Source organism: Clupea harengus, chromosome 12 (assembly GCF_900700415.2).
Source record: "Clupea harengus chromosome 12, Ch_v2.0.2, whole genome shotgun sequence".
Taxonomy (NCBI): domain Eukaryota; kingdom Metazoa; phylum Chordata; class Actinopteri; order Clupeiformes; family Clupeidae; genus Clupea; species Clupea harengus.
In genome coordinates, this window is record NC_045163.1 from 2795547 (window position 1) to 2816806 (window position 21260).

Here is a 21260-nt window from a genome sequence, read left to right on the forward strand (position 1 = left end):
TGTAAATAGCTTGTAATGCTGCATCTGAAGTAGGGCTCATTGTAAGGCCGAAAGGTCTCTTATTTTATGATCAGAGTCATTTCATCTTTCTGTTTTGATCTTAAGGTTATGTCGACTTTGTGTTTTTGGAATTACTTCCCGATGCCCACATCAAAAATGCCTCCGGATGGTAGGGCCTTGTTAGATCTGCTTTAAATCAGATGGAGATGACAATTTAACCCTACCTGACTGCTTCTTTGATGCTGTGAATGTAGGGAGATCTGAACTTTTGTTTAAGGTTATCAAGCTATTTCCTTAATGTTAATATATTCAGAACCATAAAACATTAATTAGAATAATTAAATATCCATCCTGGGGGCACATAATCCCTCAGAGCGACCGGTCACAACACAAAATCCCCAGGACATTGAAATTGCAAAGTCGAGTGGAACATTTAATAAAATATCAATCAATAAATCAAAGCAACCTTTAACAGCCTTTCTTAATCTTTAATCAAATACAAAATCATTTCGACATACTTAAAAAAAAATCCTTATTGTGTGAAAGAGGTTGTAGTAAATAACCTATTTCACCCAAATCCCTGACACTAAACCGCACAACAATCACACATAAGGTTTACATGCTTAGGTATGTTTTTATTTTTATGTATCTAGAACATAATTACACATTGCCCCTCTATCTATATTTGTTTAAGATGCTGTGTGATATTTAGGCCCTCTGTAACCAAAACATACTTACACCTATAGGACTACTCAGTGAAGTCAATACAGTAAGAGAATATACCATCTCAGTTACTTTCATGTTCACATGCTGTAGTTCTCTAAATGACAATGTACATATGCAGTAGGTTCTATCAATTAAACTGTCAGTTAAAGACCACTCTAGTATTGAATGTGAACATTTGCAGGCAACAAATAGCCAAACAAAAATCCTGTCCAGTCCTGTCTCAAATTTATATTAAAGGTACAGTCGTCAATCCAGGTGGAAGATTGTTTATATTTGAACTCAACAGCCAATCAAATATACCCCTGCCTTCAGTGCCCCCGAGGCTACATTGTTGATTGGCTGGAATAGTGTATTGCTCTGTCTGAGCAACTTTGTTACTTCCCTATTGAAGGAGCTAGGACTGTGCACGAACACTGGAGTTGCTATGGAGCACACACACACACAGCACAGTCAGCTAGAGGACCATGAGGAGAAATTCACTGAATTTGGAAAAAGGTGTATTGGGCTACAATCGAGGACAGCACCTTTACCATTCTCCAGCTAGAGAGTCTAGCTGCTGTTTACCAGAACTGTGGAGTACACCTTTAAGACTGGGACACGCAGGCTGTGGCAGTGAAGGATATCGCTTCTTGTGCTAAACAAGCAAATCTGGTCAAACCAGAATGGTTGCCCTGAGTATGAGTAATGAGAACAGTGAATGACTTCTGCACCTTAATCCAACATAGTGCCCAACCCTCCTCTATGTCTATGAGGTTTGACACACATACTGGTACATACACACATCCATACTTACACAGAACACTCACTATCACACACATACTGGTACATACACACATCCATACTTACACAGAACACTCACTATCACACACATACTGGTACATACACACATCCATACTTACACAGAACACTCACTATCACACACATACTGGTACATACACACATCCATACGTACACAGAACACTCACTATCACACACATACTGGTACACTGCAAAAAATGCCACTCTAGATTTAAGACAAATTATTACATATTTAAGCATAATTTTGCTTAAAACAAGCAAATTTGGCTGCCAGTGCGTTAAGCAAATTTGACTTGTTAAGATTTCTTAAAATAAGACAGCCTTCACAATTACTCCAAAAGCACAGAATGTCCTGAAATAAGACTAATTCCACTCATTTCAAACCATGTAGTTACTTAAAATAAGCCTGATGTCACTCAAATCTAGTGAACTTCTGAGGCATTAGTACTTGAAATAAGACAATTCAAGCACAGAATGTTCTGAAATAAGACTAATTCCACTCATTTCAAACCATGTAGTTACCTCAAAATAAGCCTGATGTCACTCAAATCTAGTGAACTTCTGAGGCATTAGTACTTGAAATAAGACAATTCAAGCACAGAATGTCCTGAAATAAGACTAATTCCACTCATTTCAAACCATGTAGTTACCTCAAAATAAGCCTGATGTCACTCAAATCTAGTGAACTTCTGAGGCATTAGTACTTGAAATAAGAGACAATTCAGGCTTTTACATAGGACCACAATAATAAAAGTGAAATTTAGACTGACAACACTGATTTCAAGTTATCTAGTAACTTCCAAAGAAGTCTGTCATCACCCAAACCTGGAGTACTTCTTAAGCATGAAGTTACTTAAAATCAGACCACAAGCTCTTAAAATCAGGAAACGTGACACAACACATTATTTATCACTGTTTTATTAGCCTGTTAATGAAGAAAACCAATAACAGCCATTTGAGAGTAGTGAACAATAATAAGCATCAGAATGCTTAAATGTACTTAATTACATATTACACATAATGATTTAAGTAAACTGTCAGACATAAGGTACATTGACATCTACATAAACGATGACAATTCAGCAACACATCAAACAGTCAGAATTCATCAAACAACACAACAAATCATTGACAAATGTAGCTGGAAATACATTGGACGTTGTTTACTGTGTGCTGTCCTGACCTCCAGACATATAGAGAAAGAGTTGGGGGGGGGGGGGGGGGAGTGACATACAGAAGAGTGACATACAGTAGGAGGTTGACAAAGAGAGAGGGAGAGACAGACTAGGTTTGGATGAATGCTTGACAGTCAGCAAGCACCTTTTTATATGTTGTCGTCTTGTCACTCTCGTGAATAAAATCTGTTTGTATTATGGACAATAGCCTAGCAATACACTTGGGAATATGTTAACTGGAACACATAGTAAGCATCCCATCAGTATCATGAGGGATTCCAGAAGCATGTCCCTTGGCAAGGTCATCAGTTACGCAAGAAGACATTGGCGTCCTCAGATGGCTGAAAGCAACAAATTGGGGGAGGGGGGCAGAATAAAGTTAAACCACACACATGAAGTTCACAAATGAAAGCATTATGTACTGACACTAAAACCCACCTCAAGAACATGGTACAGTGCCTCACTTGCCGACTTTTTCTTGGAGGGCGGTTGGGGTAAGGGAACATTTTTGGGAGCGCCTCCAACAAGGCAATGGCCTGTGCAGCTGCAAACAAAGTGGTATAAGTTAATGTGCAATATTTATGATGACCCTGAAACTATGGATACATAAGAGCACTGAGTAAGCTGCAAGTCAATGTAATGGGTCACTTGTACAAATGACAAATGTAGTGGTGTTAGAACCCTCCAGTGACAACCACCAGTTTGCTGAGATTCAAGGAAAAGTGTAGTAGCATATCGGCTATGCCGCGATAATGACCACCTCACTGTACATTATCCTTACACAGCTTTAAGTTTTTATTACTATTTTTGTTATTACATTTCTTACTGCCACTCCATGCCAGCCAGCTAACTAACTATATTCACTTCTAGGGAAACCATGCATAGCCAGTCTAGCCACAATCTTTGGCTTTATCTAACCATCTTCTATCATATGTACTATCATAGACTTACCTTCCAGAAGCGACTGTGTTGTCTTGTCCAATTGCTCCATCTGTAATTTAAAGAAAAGGGTTGTTACTCTTTCAGAAAGAAAAAATCTTCAACTTCAAGTCGAAGCTTCACTCAGGGTGGGGGATCCTTAACCTATAGAGTAGCTAGTTAGCTAAGAGCTAACTGCAGCTACTAGCTATTATATCACCAACATTCACACTAAATGAATCCTCTGAACTTGCTTACTTTTTACAGACAAGACTACTAGGGACACTTTCTGACATAGTATTACCTGGCACTAGTTTAAAACATATGAGAGACGTTAGCTCAGTCGACATGGCTTCAATTGAATTATTGTGCTAGGTTAGCTGTCTTAGCTGACGTCAAGTGTGCTAGCTTTGTTTGCTAACAAGTTAATAACTTCAACCAGAAGTCTTGGTCTTTTACAAACATTTTTGTTTTCAATATTGCTGACGAATTACCAAAGTAGGCAGAGGTTAAATTATGTTAACTTACCTTTAGCTTTTGAAGTCGAAAGGCACAGCTCTTGTACTTGCTTCAGTTCACATCACTGGCATGCAGCTCAAGCGACATTTGAGTTGGGTGCGTTCGAGTGAATTCGATCCTGCCACCGAGTTTGAGGAAAACTTGTGGTTTATGACAACATTTCTGACTGAGCATCTTGTGATCAGTGGTAATCCACAAGTATCGCAAGTATATTTGACTGTGTTTTTTAAGTGATTTAGGTCACGTTTTACTACTTAATGCAATTAAGTGGTTGTTAAAACTCATTTCTAGTTAAAAATAACTTGAATTATGACCTTTAATGCAATAAGAAAATAACAAGTGAATTTCTGCTTGAAATGAGACGTTTTCAACTTGACACTATTGCTTAAAATAAGACTACCACACTTGAAATGGATTCTTTTAAGATAAAGTGCTCATATCTAGTGTTAAAGAACTCAAATTAAGTTCAAATGTGCTTATCAAGGCAGCGCAAGTAATATTTGCTTGAAATAGGTAAAAATAACCTTATCAAGACAACACTAGGTAAGTCCAATTTTGCTTAAAACAAGACCAACTAGATTTTTTCATCTTAATATAAGAATAATAACCCTAGGTTAGAAAAGCAGTTTTTGCAGTGTACATACACACATCCATACTTTCACAGAACACTTACACAGAACACTCACTATCACACACATACTGGTACATACACACATCCATACTTACACAGAACACTCACTATCACACACATACTGGTACATACACACATCCATACTTACACAGAACATCTACCAGAACACTCACTATCACACAATGCAGGGAGAGATTTAGAATGATTTACAGCATAATGCTTGTTATTTTTCTCATAATGGTGGCCAGTGATGGACATAGCAGTATTTAAATGTCTATTTATGACAATTCAAGTACCAACACGTGTCATTTCTGCATGGAACATTACCCATGACCCACAATTACTGTTAAGGAGGGGAAAAGGCCTATAAACATCTAAGATAGCATTGCCTTAACAACATAGGTTGTTGTTTCTTGCTGACAAAATGACACTATGAAAAGCTTGTCCTGATCATATTTAAATGTTCTCTTTTCAGATATAAGGAAAATGTTTGTCACTTTCACAGGTTGTCAATATTTTTTTAGGCAATGGTGCTTATTGTACCTTTAAGACAATAGGCTGGCGATAAAGTACATTGCTATCTTGGAGACATCCTATTCGAATGTCAATATTATTGAGCATCTCTTCATCAAAGATTTTCTTTAAACATGACAGTGTTATTTGCTCTAACACAAAGCGTAGGCTACAACATACCCTCCTTAATCTCAGATACCAAATGTCTTTTATGGCTTTTTTTTTTTCATCAGATGCAAATAAATCATAATACCATGTGACTACAACAAATAGTTAAAAGCGAAGCTGAATCTAAAAACTGAACCAAGGCACAGTGGCAAGCTCATGAGAGTCTGACCCATGACTCCGATCAAACTCAAATTGCTCTGTAATTCTGGTTTGCTATGCACACACAAAACTGGAACTCAGGGAGGGCAGAGAATTACAGATTTCTTATTGTACTTCTTTGCCTGTCGTATCTTGCCCTCTGGCTCATCCCCTCTGACTTGAAACTTTGTCCTTGTTCTGCATCAAAAGAGCAGAAGATTTAGGGGATGTAAACACATTGGGTTTCTGATTGGCCCCTTCCACAGGCTCCGTCTGTGTAATGAAAAGTCTTGAGAGACTATTTTGGTGCAGCAGTGGGAAGCAATCAGCAGGGGATAGGATGGGAAAGTGAACTTCTACTTCACTCGTGGACTGTTTCTCAATGCAATGATGGACATTGTGTAAGAGCCTGACATAGTTGTAACTCCTGTTCTGGTCCACTGCCTGCCCAGGAATGTGTCCAGAAGAATTGGGACAAAAGATAAACAATTTATTCTCTAAATTTAGCACATGATAATTTTTTTTTACAAAAAACGGAGTAGAAATTCTCAAAGGGTGCAATAATCTCGGCACTGACACAATCACTTGATATAACTGGCAGAGATTCTCAGGAGGGAATTAAAAGGCTATTGATATATTTGAGGACCCAACACACATGGTGGAGAGAAAAATGAATCCCATAGCGCAAGACACCACTGCACACATGGAATAAAAGCTGAATTAACATCACAACCATCGTTATACTTTAAGAGTACCGTAAGTGAGAGTAACAGGCCCTTTTGTGTTTTGAATATGTTTGTCTTTTTAGTTTTTTCTTTGTTTGTGGTATTTATCTAAATACATTGTAGACTTTAGGTGTGGTGTAATATTGTTCACTGATGCTGTACAGGACTTGAGCTGTAGCTTGATTAATCCTCTTCTCTACCCTCTCTTGTGTGCTTGAAGATGCAGTGTGTAGTTTTTAGTGGCATATATTAGTAGTATTCATAATAATAATGCTTTCATTAGTTTGTAGTTAAATGAGCCCTTTATATCTGCATTTCACAAACCAACGGAGGTGAAAGAACTAGCCTACTGTGATAACAACGTGTCTATATGGCAACTAATCTTCCCTCAACTGCTGTATTCTGGGCTCGCAAAAATGCTTGCTGTCCACATGTGCTGTGTCTACACCCCACTGCACTTTCTTCCTTTGCGCGCTGGTAGTAGAGAGAAAGAGAGAGGGAGAGAGAGAGAGAGAGAGAGAGAGAGAGAGAGAGAGGGAGAGAGAGAGAGAGAGAGAGAGAGAGAGGGCACCAGCTAACATTGTCCCTACATAATCTTCCCTCACTCCTCAGGGTCCTAAAGGCATCCCCATTATAATACAATCCATTCAATACAGGCTGCTTTAACTCTCTAGTCTCTGATCTGATGAGTCTGCCTTAATGCTACCTACACATGGAATAATACCATTACAACAAATGCACTGTACATACAAAATACTTATTTTGCTAAAAATACCTAAAACATAAGACCTAAGCCAGAAACCACTTAGTGTGGGTAAGAAATCTCAACACACAGAGCTATTAATCACCTGTCTCTCCACCAAGACCCTACATGTGCTAGAATCATTATCTAGTACATTTGAAAATATAATTTATTGTCTCTTTTCTTGTACCCTTTTCAAACCAATGACCCCGGTTGAACTTATTTCACCAAGGTTTATCCCAGTGGCTCCCAAACATTTCCCAAACATTTCATTGACAATGAGATTTTTCTTATATATATATTTGAACAGCTGACATTTGATCAGTTTTATCAATAAAGAAAAATAAAAAAACAGATGTCCACCAGTCCTGTCGTATAGTTTTCTTTAATATTGTTTCTACATCTGAACATTTAAACATTTCGATTTCATTACATCAATCGGTTAAACTTAAATATTTTGTCACCTAAATAATTTATATTTGATCTGAATCACAGCTCTTGTTTAAAACGGATCAAATCTGGCCGGATCAAATACGGTTGTATGATTGGCTATGTATTGTCCCATTATTTGGATGGGTTCATGTTCATTGTATTAATATGCTAGCTATCCCTTCTAACACATAGGCTAAAGATTTTTTACCAGTATTTTGACCAGTAGTAGGTTGTTTAGGGTTCTTGTTCCATTTGTTTGGGTCTAAACCCACACCTCCCTTGCTGTAACTCTGCTCCCCCTGTGGGGCCCACCCCCACACTTTTGGGAACCATTGATACATGTACATGATACATACAAAATGAATAGTGGATAAGATGGGGAGAGAGCGTTCAAGTATTGTACATCAGGTTGTGACCCAGGTCCGCAACTGGGTATGAACCATTCAGGTTTAACCCACTTGTGGTCCGGTCTGAATTGACTGGATATGGTTATCCCCTATCCAGTCAATATGGTTATCCCATATCCAGTCAATTCAGACCGGACCACAAGTGGGTTAAACAATCAGGTACATTAGTCACATGTATGCTAGCATGCTTATCCTGATAGGTGTATGAATTAATCTGCCATGTTTCTGATTCTGTCCCCTTCCTTTCTCCTCCCTTCCCCTCAGACTAAAATCTGACTACAAAGGAAAGAAAGCTTCCCAAAGTGATCCATCGCCCATTGATAAGTCAACATCAAACTGATGCACAAAAATGACGGTTGGGAATGTATAAAATGTTACTCTAAGTGTTACAAACAATTTAGCCTAAGACCCCCAGTCGAATACTATCACCTTTGTTCCAGTGCATTACCATAGCTATCCATCAAAGATACATTTCTCTATAAGATGTCAGAGCTATGTCTTCCTGGCCTTGAGTGGTTTTTAAATGCTTTAACAGTTTCAAAGTATTGCTACCACTGCAATATTGGTTCAGTTTGCCAAGTGCGATTAAAATAAAATGTTGCTGCACTAAAAAAGTCAGACTTTGTGTAATGACAACTCTGCCCAAGTTAATCTCTAACTAGCTATCTACTAGTGTCTAGCAGACATTATGTTTCACAACTGAGATAACAGTGGACTTAAATCTACGATATGATGAACTTTCATATGCAGGTGAGATTGGTTATATCATTAAGTTTTACTGTGTTCGATTAGTCACTGCCACAATGTGTTACAGCTCAGTTCATTGAACACATGAAGCACATGGTGCTGTGCTGTGATATTTAATACTAAACTCAGAGATCTGTGGGTAACCTTGTCAAATTGTGGTGTGAGGTGAACAGGTCTTGATATTTGGCCGTCATCTGGTATAAACTAAGTATGCACTGTTGTTGGGTTTGGTGCTGCTCGGTTCTACAGTGTCTATTATATGCCCTTGTTACTTAGAGGATACACATGAAAAGTAGGTGACGTGTCTGATATGGCAGCATTAAAATGCGTTTGTGTGGTGGGGGTGTGGCCAGGTATTACACATAGGGCACAGGGCTAACCTCTACACACCTCACTACACTAATATCAGCTGTGCTGTTTAAAGGATGAAACGTCTGCCAAGATCTCGACAAGGTGCTTTGCACATAATAAATTGAGACCATCCTATTTTGAAGATTGGGATGTTGATAACCCGTGTGTGTGCTGCCTATGTGTTCTAGAGTGGCAGTGGCCCATGGGTGATATGCCTCTCCTGTCTAACTAACATTACACACGCTAGTCCACTGCAGCAGATCCACTAGATAGCGCTAGCAGTTCAGTGCGACCTGGACTGCAATAGATGGCCTTAGTTCTGTAAAATACAGTGCTATTATTGTTTCTTTGACCCCTTTTTTCCTCGGTTCCTGCTGGTGTCAGTCAAAGGCTGTGATTTCCACGTGGATTAACTGAGCTGCAACTATTATAATGGACTGGACAATTTATCCACATCTTATATTATCTTGTACTTATCTTTTAAAGACATTAAATGAATACACCAAGGTGTCAGTGGCCCATGCTATCTGTGTACTGTATGCTGTGTGAGGTGCATTCATGTACTCTCATCCTTTCAAGTAGCCTACTCCACAAATAAAAACTCACTTATTCAAATGTGCACCACAATATCTCTAATGCCACCTTCAAATAAAACCATGTATTGATTAGTGAAAATAGTCTTCCAAATGACAAAGCTTGCCTTAAAACAAACTATGTTGTGTTCACAATCACATTGATGATCAAATGGTTACCTTGTGAAACAGATGGATGAAAAGGTAAGTATGTAGATCCTAAAAGTGCTGTGACTGAGAAAAGTGTAGGCCTGTACATTTGATGGGCAATTATTTTAGATACTTTTCAAATAATACTTTTCTTTGTCAGAGAATGTATTAGAAATAAAAGAATAGAATGGAAAGAAAAGGCACCTCTTATTCCAGTAATTACCCAGTTCAAGGCTAGTTTTCTTTCCTCCACTTGATGTAACTTGTAAGGATGAGCTTACTTTCCTACAAACAAACACATTTCCACTGTGATACATTCATACCATTTTTATTCTATTTTATTTAATTTTTATTTATTTATTTTTAATTATATATTGTATTCCTATTACCTTGCTGCTATTACACCTCAATTTCCCTACGGGGATTAATACAAGTTTATCTTATCTTATTCCTTCAGACAAGCCCTTGAAGAGCGCTAGTGCAACTAGCCTCTCTCACTCCCTGATTCCCAGGAAAGAGAGGGCAGTGGGTGCTTCCCTGGTAGAGTTCCAATACCAGCCACCTGTAGTGAGATTTTTGTGGACTCAGCAATTCTCTGCTGCATCTCTGTGTGTTTGTTTGGCTTTCCAGTGAAGTAAATTAGTGACTGGTAAAGCTGAGAAATTGCATAAATTAGTTTTAATTTAGATATGTGTTCCTCATCCATCGAGCTGCTATGGATGGCTGCTAAGGAATATGTTGTATTTATTTTAACCCAACCCTACAAAATGTATCTTCAATATGGGAACACACCAAAGAACCTATTAAAGCTTAATATATCGACAAATGTTTATAGAGAGCTAATAAACCAGATAATGTTCTCTTGAAAGAGGTTGTAAATGTTTTATAAATACATTAACTTTGTCCAAAAGTTACTTAACTTTACCCTCTATTTACCCCTTGGGAGTTTTTGTACTGTCATGCGTCTTTAAAACATACACATACACGGTTGCGTATACAGATTTCATCTCTTGCATATGGAGCTGAAACATGAGTATCATTGGAAGATGACAGTATTGACTTAAGTGCATTATGTCTCAGTCAGCTCCTCCACCACTTCAAGTGCATTTTTAAAATGCAGTGCGTTCTCTAATGAAATCCATCAGTTCTTTCCAACCGCGACTGTTTGACTTCACAAACTGCACTGTGCTTCTTACCCCTTAGATCAGCAAACAAGTAGCTGTGAATGTAATTACACCTCCAACAAAACAGGATACTCTAAGCTCTCATTGGCAGACTAATACTCAGCGCTTTTTTACTAAGAATTATGTTCACATAAAATACCCTTTCATTTAATACTCCATGTCTAGACTATATTTTTATTATCATTAATACAAAGTGGCTAATTGAGTTTTTATTGTGTAACACCACATTTTTTTTCTGTCTCTCGTTCCTTTTTTTTTTGTTATGTTTTTTTCATTCTTTGTGTGTGTGTGTGTGTGTGTGTGTGTGTGTGTGTGTGTGTGTGTGTGTTGGGGGGGTTGCCAGTCAGCCACCCACATGTCTTTATTGTCTGACTGTCTCAGCCGAGGAGGGGGTGTAGATAAAGTCTGGAGCTCTGTTGTAGTGTCACTGTGGCCTGGTGGATTAGGGGGGATGTCTGGGAGTCTGTCTCAGATAGGGTATTAGTGGTGTTAGTGTGGGTAGTTACTGTCTCTCCTTTCCACCGTGGACAGGGCTCCAGAGAGGTTCAGTGCCATGTCTTAAATATGAATCACATGTTAACATTTATGTGTAACACTCACAGGCTCGTGCTTCCATTTTCAACAAAGGTTTGCGGGTTTTTGTGTGTGCAAATTTTGGGTGAATTTGACGTAGTAAATTTACCAACCCTACTAAGATTTTCCCCCACAGTTCACATCAGCCTTGCCTGTCTTTAGATTTTGTACGTATAAACCATCGTCTTCTCGTCAAAATGGAATGGATTAGTTCATTCAAAGTTTAACTGTTCAGTATAGGTTCAGCGCTCAGCTGGATTCTGGTTGTGCCTGGCAGGGAGATTCCTCACCCGCCTGCATCCTCAGAGGTGTTCATAAGTCTCTGGTGCCTGGGAGTAAGGATTGCTCACCCCACAGCTCTGTGCCTTTATATACATATTAGAGATTGCTCCCAAGTTGGTGGTCTGATCAGTGTTCACATAGTATGGTCCCATTCAGTGCATTGAAATCCTGTATGTTCCCGTGTCAGGCTTTCTTAGGCCAGGCTTTTTGAGCCACCATGCTTGGCCTGTCTGTTCCACGACACTGTTCACGATGAGCACTCACTTCCCATTAGTTTCAGGTGCATCTTATATCAAGTTGGATTTCCTTTTAAGTGTTAATGGCCTGGGCCTGTTCAAGCAGAATAAGATGGTGTACAAATAGTTAATCATCATACAGAGACCCTGTGCTCACTCAAGGTCACTGGAGCCGGGTAATACATGCCCAGTGTGTTTGATTCACCACATGTTTGGCTGCTGAAACTACACTTTCTCTTTTAAGAGCTAACCTATGATATTTTTAGAAATCGTTGTGCCAGAAAGCCCTGTGTTCAAAAGCAACGGACAAGACACTTGGGTATTGCAACGTATTGTTGACAGTTCATCTATTTGAATCTTTCATTAATCGATTGTTCTTTACCACTATCATATCCACCCTCACATCCTGCCTCACGCGTATTCACACCATGTCATGCACATATTTATGTTAACATTATTTCACTCATCAGCTAAGTTCTTGCACAGAAACTTTCAGTATAATCAGTGTAGACTACTGGTATGTGTGTTCCATATCCTTCCCGGCGCTTTGTGATATATCTGTTTCATATCAAAGTGAATTTGTTTGTATGATGCGGTTCCAACTTCACACTGAGGGGTTTCCAATTATGATTCAGCCTCAAAGACCTTCCCTTAATGTGTTCCCCAGAGACAAGGCCTCGTTAAGAACTAACAGAAACTAGAACCAGAGAGAACATGCAACATTCAGGTGGTGTTACGGGGTCAGACAGTCTGTCATGCTAGGAGTGTAGCCTCCTGAGAACCAACCCATAGACTTGTGTCCTCTGTAGTAGACATTAGTTTTTCATGCATACCCTCTTACTCTTTTCAGCTATTCTGTTCATTTTTCTTGGTTCCCAGGAGGATATTCATGTGGGAACAACTAATACAAGCCATGTATTGTTACCTTAAAATGACCTGCATTCACTTGAGTGGCAACACAGGTGAATTACTGATATGCTCATTAATGCTACTAGACTAATGTTAATAATGCTGTCATTTCTAGAAGAAGCAGGCATCAGCAATATGACAAGCACAGATTCATCTATATGAGGGTTGGGTGCCTTTGTGTGTATTTGTGTGGGGTGATGATCAATTGTGTGTGTGTCTGCGTGTGTGTTTCTGTTTGTGTGTGTGTGTGAGTATTTACGTGTGTGAAAAAGGGAAAACTGAAACTGAAAGGAACTATGAGCTATATATGGAACATCAGAGGTGCTGGGGATGCCATTTATTCTCAGACAGATGGTGTTACGTTACATGTTCTCCTGCCTTGTGGCTCTCACCCTCCTTGAAGTGCTTTATTTACCCTTTACCCTTTGACCTCACATTTACAGTGAAATTACCTCAAAGACTCTGCAGCTGTTGGAGAGCGTTTCCAAAAACTGAGTGGGAAAAATAAGGAAACAGTGAAGAAGGATGGATGACGGACACTAAAGTCAAAAGCTCTCTGTCCAAGAGAAAGGAGAGATCCCCCCCTCCACGCAAAAACTCTTAGCTAAGCTATAACTTCACTAAGAGAGACTTTTGTAAGGTTGGTCTGGACCACTCTTAGCTCAGATTAACTCAGTTTATCAGCGCAGTCATCTAATCGGCAATCATTCTGTTGGTTTGTCATCTTAGCATTCCATCAAAGTTTTATGTGAAGTTTGGATACATTAGCAGGAGGATATAAAATGTGAAAATGTCCATGATCCATGTCTTCAAAGTTGATCACGACATAAAATTGTCAGATCGTCCACCCCTAGTACAATAATAATCCTTTTCAGCTTTGTTTTTCATGTTGATATGTACTTTGCATGCACAAAACAACACACACACACACACACACATCCCTGCTCATATTTCCAGAATACGGTTGGTATCATTCACCATTCCTCCCAAACAAAAGAGGTGTTTCTTCCTTTCAGAGTCCCCCGGTTTCTTGGCTGTGCCACAGGTATAGTAACAGAGGGAAAGAACAGGTGCTGAGTGAGAGGGACATGGGGACCCCCCCAAGGGACAGATATGCTAAAAATGAGTGCAACAGGAAGGGGACTCAAAACCAGAAAACAGGATCTTGGACTCAAATACTTTGCATATCATCACCTTAGATCTTACCCTTGAAAGCTGAGCTTTTCCCTAACTTCATCTTCAAGAGTCATTTAAACAGTTGGTTGTTTGGTTTGCCAACCCAATCCACAATACTGCAAACTCACAGGCCAGGACAAACCTAGTGGCAATAGTTTGAATCTGGCTGTGTTTCCATAACGACACAACAGAGGGAGAGTTTCAGCTGCCCTATGGAGGCTGTGAGAAGTGGCATGAGTGTCATTTCATTCTATTCCATTTTTTTTTTAATCTTAAGTGTCTGTCTATTATGGCTTAAAAATTGACCCGATAGTTCTAGCTCAAAATACTGCCCTTTCCGATCATCACCTAATTACATTCAACATGCAGTTAGAACTCTGTGCAACATCAGAATTAACCCACTTCTATAGCTGTTGTTTATCTGACAACAGAGTTCATGTCAAAACTACCAGCCTCACTTACCTCAGCTCTTACTCCTGGCACTGAAGGTGGTGTAAACACATCCCCATCTCATATCGACTCATCCCTACTAACAGAAGTGTGCTTCACTCAACACTTGACACTGTTGCACCACTGGTACCTGCCATGGAAGGGTATTCTTGTAAACTATAAAAAAGCACTTTCTGATGCGAAATCAGCTTACTATTCATCGATTGAAAACAATTACATTTACATTTACATTTAGTCATTTAGCAGACGCTTTTGTCCAAAGCGACGTACAAGGGAGAGAACAGTCAAGCTAAGAGCAATAAAAAAGCATGGTGTAACAATAAATACTACTTTACATGAGAATTAGAAAAACAACAACCTAGAAAAGAGGAAAAAGAAGTGCAGGAATGTAACTGCTGAAGTGCAAGTTAAGCGCTAGTCAAAACAATTATAACAACCTAAGGTTTCCAGGATGGTTTAGGTCTTACCTTTCTGACCATCCTCAGTTGGTTCATGTCCATAATAAGACATTCAATCACACCAGAGTAAGTTATGATGTTCCCCAAGGCTCTGTGCTTGGACCCTTGCTCTTCTCCTTGTACATGCCACCCTTAGGTGCTGTCATAAGGAAGCATGGTATTAACTTCCATTGCTATGCTGATGACACCCAGCTTAACCTATCCATGAAACCTGAAACTGTACAGCTACCCAAGAAAGAAGCTTGCCTACAAGATGTAAAAGCATGGATGACTAACAACTTCCTGCTCCTTAACTCAGATCAAACTGGGGTTATGCTTGTAGGCCCTTAACAATTGAGGATGAACTGATCTAGCCATCTACCCACACTTGATGGCATCTCATTAACATCAAACACTAATACCAAAAATCTTGGTGTAATTACTAACCAAGACCACCTACTTGACTATCGACACAATATTGCCAAAAAGTCCTTCCAGGATGCAGAAAAACGAATTCACGCTTTTATTACGTTGCGACTAGACTACTGCAATGCCCCCCTGCCCTGATGTAGCAACAACTCAATAAAAAGCTTCCAACTTCTACAGAACACTGCTGCTCGCACACTCTCTACAAAACTGTGAAGGAGGGCCTTTACAGATCCCGGGTACAGCATCCAATGCGTGTTGCGGCTCTCACCAGCCAGCTGTGCACTGTTATTGTATCCTGCCACCCTTACTATGCTTCTATAACTAAAATCCCCATGCACCAAGTCAGCCAACCATAACTAAACATAACTCATCAAAACTAAACATAAACTAAATTCTAATACACCTTGCCAGACAGCCTCTCCCTCTCCTCTTATATCATATTATGCTAATACTGATACTGATAAAGTGGCCATATTACCTACTGTTAATTGTCTACCAAAATGTATATCTTTATCTGTTTGTCAAATTGATGTTTAATAACCAAATTTTCTCTCTCTCTTATAGCGTGATCTTTGCTTGCAAATGCTGATGGCTGTGTAAACATTGTTCCTCATCACCAGATCCATTAAGTACATATTTGCTAATTGGCAGCCAAACTCTATCCACTCACTTTGTCTTTTTCCCATCTTTGGGATGCTGCTGTAGTCTCTCCATCTGATCTACTTGCAGAAACCCTCAGCCCACCCACACCTACCGCACTGATTCTACCTCATACTCCCTGTTAGAATTGACCTGCAATGTAAATTATTGCCACCATCGACATAGTTTTCTGTTCCATACACTTGTAATAGTAACCTTTATGTATTGTGTACATTTACCCCTTGTATGCTAACATACTCATCCTGATACGCCTATGATTTCATCTGCCATGTTTCTGATTGTTTCCCCTCACCTTCTCTCCCCTCACCTTCTCTCCCCATGTCCATAATAAGACATTCAATCACACCAGAGTAAGTTATGATGTTCCCCAAGGCTCTGTGCTTGGACCCTTGCTCTTCTCCTTGTACATGCCACCCTTAGGTGCTGTCATAAGGAAGCATGGTATTAACTTCCATTGCTATGCTGATGACACCCAGCTTAACCTATCCATGAAACCTGAAACTGTACAGCTACCCAAGAAAGAAGCTTGCCTACAAGATGTAAAAGCATGGATGACTAACAACTTCCTGCTCCTTAACTCAGATCAAACTGGGGTTATGCTTGTAGGCCCTTAACAATTGAGGATGAACTGATCTAGCCATCTACCCACACTTGATGGCATCTCATTAACATCAAACACTAATACCAAAAATCTTGGTGTAATTACTAACCAAGACCACCTACTTGACTATCGACACAATATTGCCAAAAAGTCCTTCCAGGATGCAGAAAAACGAATTCACGCTTTTATTACGTTGCGACTAGACTACTGCAATGCCCCCCTGCCCTGATGTAGCAACAACTCAATAAAAAGCTTCCAACTTCTACAGAACACTGCTGCTCGCACACTCTCTACAAAACTGTGAAGGAGGGCCTTTACAGATCCCGGGTACAGCATCCAATGCGTGTTGCGGCTCTCACCAGCCAGCTGTGCACTGTTATTGTATCCTGCCACCCTTACTATGCTTCTATAACTAAAATCCCCATGCACCAAGTCAGCCAACCATAACTAAACATAACTCATCAAAACTAAACATAAACTAAATTCTAATACACCTTGCCAGACAGCCTCTCCCTCTCCTCTTATATCATATTATGCTAATACTGATACTGATAAAGTGGCCATATTACCTACTGTTAATTGTCTACCAAAATGTATATCTTTATCTGTTTGTCAAATTGATGTTTAATAACCAAATTTTCTCTCTCTCTTATAGCGTGATCTTTGCTTGCAAATGCTGATGGCTGTGTAAACATTGTTCCTCATCACCAGATCCATTAAGTACATATTTGCTAATTGGCAGCCAAACTCTATCCACTCACTTTGTCTTTTTCCCATCTTTGGGATGCTGCTGTAGTCTCTCCATCTGATCTACTTGCAGAAACCCTCAGCCCACCCACACCTACCGCACTGATTCTACCTCATACTCCCTGTTAGAATTGACCTGCAATGTAAATTATTGCCACCATCGACATAGTTTTCTGTTCCATACACTTGTAATAGTAACCTTTATGTATTGTGTACATTTACCCCTTGTATGCTAACATACTCATCCTGATACGCCTATGATTTCATCTGCCATGTTTCTGATTGTTTCCCCTCACCTTCTCTCCCCCCCCCCCCCCCCCTTCTGCCACAAGCCCCCCCTCTACCCGGCCGGCTCCAAGCAGATGGGCCCCCCCCCCCCTTATGTGCTGAGATTCTGCTTAAGGTTTATTTCTGTTAACAGGGAGTTTTTTCTTGCCCCTGTCGACACTGTGCTTGCTCTAAGGGGGTTCAGGCCCTGGGCTCTATAAAGCGCCTTGAGACACTTCGTTCATTGTTTTGGCGCAATATAAATACAATTGAATTGAATTTAATTATCCAGACATACATGGCCCTCATAATCTATGAAATTGTCTGTTTGAATAAAGGCGTCTGTTAGAGGATGTCATTGTGTCATCTCCATACATTCTCCCTCACAACGTTTAATTTATATATTTACCAGATACACATATCCAGAGAGATTTGCCAGCCGCATTTTCTTTACTGAACAAAAGAAGAGGAATCAAATTAGCTACACAGAGCTGCAACTGTGTGGTTGATCTGATCACACACACACACACACACACACACACACACACACACACACACACACACACACGCACACACACACTCACACACACATCAGATCTGACATTAGAGAAATGTATGGCACAGAAAAGCCAAATGATCAAAGCCTGTTGGCCTGAGTACACTAAGGCGGAGGTACGGTTGCCTAATGAGCCCACTCATGCTGCTGTGTTTATTTTCTCACTCAGTCCACAATTGATTGAGGAATATTTTTTCTGGAACCCAGTTTGCCAATTTGAATGGTATTAGATGTTTTGCTTTACTTTTTATGCATCTTTAAAATACACTTTAGGCAGTAAACTACAGACTTACTATCCCCAAAGCCCTTTGGACTCATAACCACCATCCCCCAACACCCCCCCAAGACCTGGTTTAGTGTGTGTGTGTGTGTGTGTGTGTGTGTGTGTGTGTGTGTGTGCGTGCGTGCGTGCGTGCGTGCGTGCGTGCGTGTGTGCGTGTGTGTGTGTACTCATAACCACCATCCCCCTATACACCCCCAAGACCTGGTTTCAGTATTTTGTTTATGGTGTTTAAATTTAGCTTAAATCAAGATGTGCTGCTTTGGTTGAAACCACTCCTGTCTAAAAAAGACCTGGGCTTAATTAGTGGGCTTCTGGAAACCAGATACCCTGTATTTATTTGCCCAAACATTGCAATTCTACTTGGACAGATGAAGCAGACTTTTGGTTGGATAATTTCTCTGAAGTGTTTAATTATGTCAGAAATTTTATTTTTTTGTTTTATTTTTTGAGCAGCAATTCTATGAGAAAGATTTCCCAGGCCAGATACAAGTATCCATGCATCCATGTACAATGTTCAACTTATTCAAGTGGTATGCCCTCACCAGCAGAAGGTCTATACGTACAATCACAACACACATACACAACACACATGCACGGTGCAGACACATACATACAAATACTGACTACTATTGACAATACCACGCAGACTGGCTAATCCAGCCCTGGGGGCAGAGACGGTTAGGGTCATCTCTCAGGAGCCTGAATAGAAGCGTCCACAAAAGGACAAGGCTGCCAGTAACCCAAGCTTCCGGCTTACGTCGCCGGATAGCGTGCCGACTGTGAGAAGCCTAGATTGCACTCTGAATTTCCCGTGGTGCAGAGAAAGAGCCTGTTCTCCTTAACGGTGTCTGATGTCAGCTGTGCCAATAGGAGTCCAGTTACCTCTGTTTCCACACTGGAAGGTGAGAACAGGGAGAGCTGAAAATGGGAAGAGAAACTGTTGGATCCCAGATGGTTTGTTTGTGTGTGTGTGTGTGTGTGTGTGTGTGTGTGTGTGTGTGTGTGTGTGTGTGCGTGTGTGTGTGTGTGTGTGTGTGTGTGTGTGTGTGTGTGTGAGTGTGTGTGTGTGTGTGAGTGAGTGAGTGTGTTTGTGAGTGTGAGTTTGTGTGGTGACTTAGTATGCATGTATTTATGTGCTTCTATGTTCATAGTTCATAACGAACAATGAGGTCGTTGGGTTCTTTCCTTACATCCTTTTGAGGTTATATTTCATTTTTCCGGTGCATCACAGACAGACAAGACTGTACCATCATTATCTAGTTTTAGTTTTTGTTTTGCAATTTTATTCTTTACTTTACTTTTTCTTACAATACCTGACAAACCCCTTTTTTTACAGCTGGGAAAAGTAAAGTATGTAACAGAGTGTGTATGAACAGACATTCTTAGGATTGACCGTGCCTGTATGACATCATCATGAAGCTCAGTGTGTTGGGTGTATTCTGCGCTGTGATGAATAAACTGTATAAGCAGACAGAGGATGACAAGAGATCAACCCACTCGCTCCATGACGCATGCAGCTGTATTAAGATATAAAGGCAGAAAGGAAAATTCCTGAGACAATCCCCATATTGTATCTTAAAAACGGAAAACTCCAAACTTTCCTTCTGCATTTATGTGCAGAATTAGTATCAGTAATAATCATCACCCTACTTCTCTATGAATAATAATAATAATAATAATAATCAATATTATTAAAATGGCTTTAGGCTGATAAATGCATGGAGTATGTCTGTGTTAAACTCTCCGGTAGAAGAGTATGGGGTGGGGTGGGGTGGGGTGGGGGTTAGGGGTCGAAGAGACATGCAGGGGGTAAAAGGATGTGTGATGAAAGATCAGAGACAGGGTTCAATCATAAGGGGCACTTATGGTCTCTTTATGCGACTCCTAATAGCATGTTTAGCTCAGTATTTTTAGTACTTCATGGGCCGTTCGAAGGCCAGCCGGAGAGGCTGTGAGAAGCCTTAGGAGTGATATGGTATAATGCTGTGATGTGTGTTGTGTCAATTGGGTTCTCAGACTAATGAGAGGGGAAACGAAGAATGAAAACAAAACATCTTATCAAGGGCTGAATTCAGTTAAGAACAAATGTCAGTTAAAGGCTAAAGTCCTTTTGGGTCTTTCCAGACCTGCCTCTGTATTAGCGTGATGGGGAGTATATGGTTAATAAGAACAGAAACTTAATATTATGGCGGTCCAATGAGTTAGTATTCAAGAAAGAGGATATAAAAATATACTTTTGAACTTTTTTTTCTTTTGGTGATCATTCACTTTGATCTAGCTGAGCTCTGCCAAACTAACAGCAGGTCTCTTTCTGTACTCCTCTTTCTATTTACTTTTCCCAGCATGATCTTCTGAACTTTTCAGCTGTGATGTTATCTTTTGTTTATGTGTTGGCTGATCCTGCAAAATGAAAAGCATCGACATGTGACCACAGAGCAGGGCCCCATTAAACAACTCTGGGGGTGTCCCGAGATCATGCCTCTGTTTACAACATAAACACAGCCAGGGAGTTAAAGTTGCAACAGGCCCACATCATCTGTGTTTTAAGACCATGCCAGGGCTGTTATTACTTCAGTAATGAGAATTGCACTGCCCAAGGTAAAGTGTCAACACATTAAGATATTTCAGGCGCTGAAGGTTCTTTTTCAGGCATCAGTTGCAAATCACAATTACATTTCTGAGGGATAGTTCATTCCGAATTGTCCATTATCTCTCAATGTCTCTTCACAATTTTCATTTCAATTTCACCCCATTTTCA

At 40.0% G+C, this 21260-nt stretch overlaps 2 long non-coding RNA genes across 2 annotated transcripts; one reads left to right on the plus strand and one right to left on the minus strand.

Moving 5' to 3' along the window:
• Positions 1–3190: 3190 nt before the first annotated feature.
• On the minus strand, positions 3191–4374 carry LOC116222830. Its single transcript, XR_004164797.2, has 3 exons — positions 4146–4374; positions 3651–3690; positions 3191–3243 (listed from the first exon to the last, which is right to left on the minus strand). It is a non-coding gene; the product is annotated as an uncharacterized LOC116222830 (long non-coding RNA).
• On the plus strand, positions 3961–19937 carry LOC116222831. The gene is made up of 3 exons (XR_004164798.1): positions 3961–4227; positions 12750–12751; positions 19927–19937. It is a non-coding gene; the product is annotated as an uncharacterized LOC116222831 (long non-coding RNA).
• Positions 19938–21260: the final 1323 nt, after the last annotated feature.